Source organism: Podarcis gaigeae, assembly GCF_964106915.1.
Source record: "Podarcis gaigeae genome assembly, chromosome: 1".
In the NCBI taxonomy this organism is placed as follows: domain Eukaryota; kingdom Metazoa; phylum Chordata; class Lepidosauria; order Squamata; family Lacertidae; genus Podarcis; species Podarcis gaigeae.
The window spans coordinates 52,591,146-52,596,036 of NC_139678.1; the positions used below are offsets into that span (position 1 = coordinate 52,591,146).

General features: G+C 49.9%; 1 long non-coding RNA gene across 1 annotated transcript; it reads left to right on the forward strand.

Moving 5' to 3' along the window:
• The first annotated feature begins 1,736 nt into the window (after positions 1-1,736).
• On the forward strand, positions 1,737-2,622 carry LOC310846179. The gene is made up of 2 exons (XR_014565182.1): positions 1,737-1,770; positions 2,173-2,622. It is a non-coding gene; the product is annotated as an uncharacterized lncRNA (long non-coding RNA).
• Positions 2,623-4,891: the final 2,269 nt, after the last annotated feature.

Here is a 4,891-nt window from a genome sequence, read left to right on the forward strand (position 1 = left end):
TAGATTGCACCTGGTCTTTATTGAGCAACTGTTCTGATTTGTTTGTGGGGGGGTACATATTCTTATTAACCATTTGTTCATTCCACATTTTTCAACGCATTTCCATGTTGCGTGTTGAGTCCCACAGTGCCACCCCCAAAAAATTCACACTTCACACTTCAATTTTTGTTTAGGTTTTTGGCATAATTTTGGCCACAACTTTATTTCAATACAAAAAATGTGAGTGGTTGCTTAGGCATTGGTTTGACTATCTGTCCTTGCCCCCAAAGGACAGAGCTGGTCCCTTCCGGACACCACCGGAAGCCAGAGGACAGAGCTGGTCCCTTCCGGACACCACCGGAAGCCAGCATGGGAAACAAGTATTGGGAGAGAAATGAGGCCGGGAATCAGTCCAACACTTCTCACCCTCATGTTCTGGTGGGGCTTGCACGGCCCAAGTCCGGCACCACGGACAAGGACGAAAGAATGGCAAGCCCCTGGATTCCTTTAACGGAATTCCCTTTCCGCATCATTTGGAGGGATAGGCACTTACCCCTCCAAGAACCAATTAACCAATGCCTAACCGCCAACCTTACAAGTTGTGACGATTTGCTACGCAGTAGGCAAAAACCAAATGGCAACAGCCAATCAACCAAATGGCAAAATTCCTACCAGGCCCCCGCTCAAAGGCGAACGACCCCATGACAGGCATAGCAAGGTCAAGAGAACCAAAGAACCACCCTATAAAAGGGAGGGGGGGCGGGTGATCCATTGCAAAACAGCCAAGAGGACTTCCCAACGTCTGGCTCCTATATTTATAGATTCTGACCCCTCCTCCGAATTGGCAACACTCAAAAATCCCCAGCAACCCAATTAACCCTTTACAGGTTTGGGTTCCCAAATTTGCCTAGTCATAACACAGTGGCCTGTTCCCCCAACCGCAACACGTGCTCTCTGTTAGGGAGAACACGCTTTGCGTGTTGAGTCCCACAGTGCCACCCCCAAAAAATTCACACTTCACACTTCAATTTTTGTTTAGGTTTTTGGCATAATTTTGGCCACAACTTTATTTCAATACAAAAAATGTGAGTGGTTGCTTAGGCATTGGTTTGACTATCTGTCCTTGCCCCCAAAGGACAGAGCTGGTCCCTTCCGGACACCACCGGAAGCCAGAGGACAGAGCTGGTCCCTTCTGGACACCACCGGAAGCCAGCATGGGAAACAAGTATTGGGAGAGAAATGAGGCCGGGAATCAGTCCAACACTTCTCACCCTCATGTTCCGGTGGGGCTTGCACGGCCCAAGTCCGGCACCACGGACAAGGACGAAAGAATGGCAAGCCCCTGGATTCCTTTAACGGAATTCCCTTTCCGCATCATTTGGAGGGATAGGCACTTACCCCTCCAAGAACCAATTAACCAATGCCTAACCGCCAAGGAGCACTCCAGCTCACCGCCAAACCACTCACAGCCCCAGCCAAGACCTCAGCTTGGACACCACCGCACCTAGCCATGCCTCATTACCAGAAGCAGAGGTGCACGCCATCAACTCGGAAAAAGGATGGCTTCTGAGAAGAAATCTCAGAATGAAAAATCACATCTCCGCCCAGCTCCGCGATCTTCGACACTGCGGAGTTAATGCGTTTTCTGGCTCTCTCCGTGGCGGCTGGGCAACGACTGCCCCTCCAAGCGCGCCGTTGTAGCAGCCTTGACCAAAAAATTTTAGCTGTTGGCACCATTGCCCGCAGCGTCTCCATTGCAGCACGCAGGAAAAAACAGTCCATAGAAACCAGGTCGTTCTCACCCAGCTGCACCACAATGGCCGATGGGGGTCCTTCCCATAGCAACTGCCTCCGAATCCGAGGCAGGAGCTCCGACCAGTTTCAGGATGGGAAATCACATCTCCACCCAACTCAAAAAGGTGCACGGCATCAGCTCTGAAAAAGGATGCAGCCTGAAAAAGAATCTCAGGATGGGAAATCACATCTCCCCCCAGCTCAAAAATCTTTTTAGACACAGCAGAATTGATGCGCTTTCTGACCCTTTCAGTGGCAGCTGGGCAACGACTACCCTTCCAAACACGTCGTTGCAAAAGCTTTGACCAAAATATTTTTGCTGTCGGCACCACTGCCCGCAGCTCCTCCAGGTCACCCAAAATTGCAGCACATAGTGAAAAAACAGTCCATGGAAACCAGGTCGTTCTCACCCAGCTGCACCCCAACAGCAGTGGGCGGCCCTTCCAGCAGCACCTGCCTCCGAATCAGCGGCAGGAATTCTGGCCGGCGCATTCCCAGTCTGGACAGCCAAGGCAACTGCACATGTGGAGGAAGGCCGAGACCCGGTCCCAATCCGGACTGCCGTGCACTGATGCCAGCTCAATGCATGATGCTGTGCCCCACCATCCAAATGCGGACAGCTGCTAAACCTAAGATAAAACAAGCAAAACTGTAAGACACCAATAATGTTAACGAACATAACCTTTGCATGCATTCGATTTCCAACAACCTGTATTTTATTTCCACTGCCTTATTAACACGCTTTCCAGCCTTCTCGGTGGTAGTTTGTCTAGGCATTGGTTCATGACTAGCTGCACCTGACCTCAGCAGGGCAGCACTGACGACTGGGCCCCACCATATCGTCAGTACCAGCAAACATTGTGGGGGAGCAAAGAATTCCAAGGCAATCGCATCCCGCCAGGTGTCGTTCCCCTTAGGGGAAAGATGCAGCCCATCTGCCCTAAAGAGGGCAACAGCCTTGAAGAAAATAGCAGGGTGCAATATTACAGAGCCACCTAAAGCAAGGACCTATTTTATTTTACTTGTTATTTTATTTTATTTTATTTATTCTATTGTCCACTGCCTTATTAACATGCTTTCTGGCCTGCTCAATGGTAGTTTGTCTAGGCATTGGTTCCCGACTAGCGAATCCTTGGATTCCCTTAATGGAATATATTTGCGCATTGGAGGGGACAGGTGCTCCAACCCCCCCCCTCCAGACCACCTTGAACCAATGCCTTAAATTATTATGAGTCCAGGGAGAGCTGCCATCAACTCAATCCAAGTCCTCTTGCATGCAGGAATGCAAACTCATGCTGTAGGAAGATGGCAAAATCATTCTCGCCCAGCTGTACCACCAGCACTGCGGGAGGACCTGCACAGGTCACACTCGACCACACCAAAGGAAGGATCTCCTCCCAAAGCATTCCCCATCTGGAAATCCAGTATATGTTCACATGGGCAGGAAGACTGAGATGGCACCCCAGTCCAGACTCGTCAGCGCGCTTGCCAGCCCAGTGTACAATGCTGTGGCCCAAATGTGCACAGCTGCTCCTATGGAAAAAAGGAAATAACAGACAAGCATCAGCACAGACATCAATTGACACTTCTTGATATAACCCTTCTCAGCGTCAGACTTCCAATGACCCGTATTCACAATCCTGTCTACTGACAGGCCCCCAGTGTGCAGCCTTTGCAGCAGCACCTAATCGTAAGGAATGAGGCGTGTTCAGCGGTAAGCAAGCCGCAGGCTGTAATAACTGGTGCACAACGTAAGCACATAGATGCCTGGCTAACGGGAACCCATTTTCATGCACTAGGAGCGGGCCAGCCCCCAGGGAATGAAAAGCCAAATATTCTGTTATCCATAACCAGGCAAGGGCCCTCCTCACCTGTGGCGGGAAGCCTGATTGTGGCACTCCTGCCCACTAAGTCCGTTTTTGAGTTCCCGACTCTAATGACGAGCTCCAAAGGATAAGAAAAAGTCCTGAAGCAATAAGCCTCCAGACTCTCAGCCCCGTGCTGGCACCAACAACCATTTTCCCAACCCTCAGTGCGAAAATGCAATGGACTACTGAAAGGAGTCTCGCCTTGATCTTTAACCAGCAGACAAGTTTTAACTTGTTGCAGATACTGCATAGGTAAAAATTGACCAAATTCCTGCCCGCTGTCCTATGAGATTGAAGCCTATTCCAACCTTCCAAGGCCCTGCGCACTACAAACCTTATACAAGGGTCTCTGAAAATTAAAGCTTCAATGTAACAGACATTGCAGCGGACTGAATTCTGAAAGTTATAACAGCGCGCCCAATCTGCAGCAGGTGGACCAAATACTGCAGGATATGCTCAGAGGATGGGGGCCAATTCATCTGAATGGCCGAGGACTGCCAGCTTAAGGCTAAGAAATCCATCCAGGCCTTCCCATAAGAGCTAAAAGCAGAAGGGGAATTGGAAGCTGCTGCTCTCTGTAATTACTAATTGTTGTCAAAATGCCACAGGTGGTCTGGAAAAATCTGGCAACAGCTGAGTCTGGAGCCCAGGATCTGAAGCGCTTCATCTGAAAATGGGATAGAGTATCAGCAACATCATTAAAGGATCCCGTAATTTTGGAGAGTAGAGAGCACAATTAAACCTTAAGTGGCGCAGCTCGAAAGCGTGAGCGGAGGGGCAGAGAATCTGCTGTAGCGTGAGGACTGTTTTGCCAAGACGCTCACCACTACCTGGTTATCAGACCAAAAGCAGATCCGATGGTCACTGAACTCCTCGGGCCACATGTGAACTGCTACTACAATGGGGAAAAACTCAAGAAAAGTTATGTCACATGATTGCCTCACCACACCGGGCTTGAGGCCATAGCTTTGCACACCATCAGCCCTTGAAATAAAACCAAAGGGCAAAGATCCAGCAGCACCAGCATGAACCTGAAAATCCCTGTGCGGGTTCAAGGTATCCTACCCTGGCGCACTACTATTGCATACATTCAGGAATTGCTACCATCGCCTGATATCTGCCTTCACCACACTTGGTAGGCGTACACAAAGGTAAGGGGACCTCAGGCCGCAGGCAGCCTGGCCTAGTGGGAAGATTAATTAAGTGACCCAGCAAGATCGGATCTGATGAAGCATCACTTGCTACAGAGG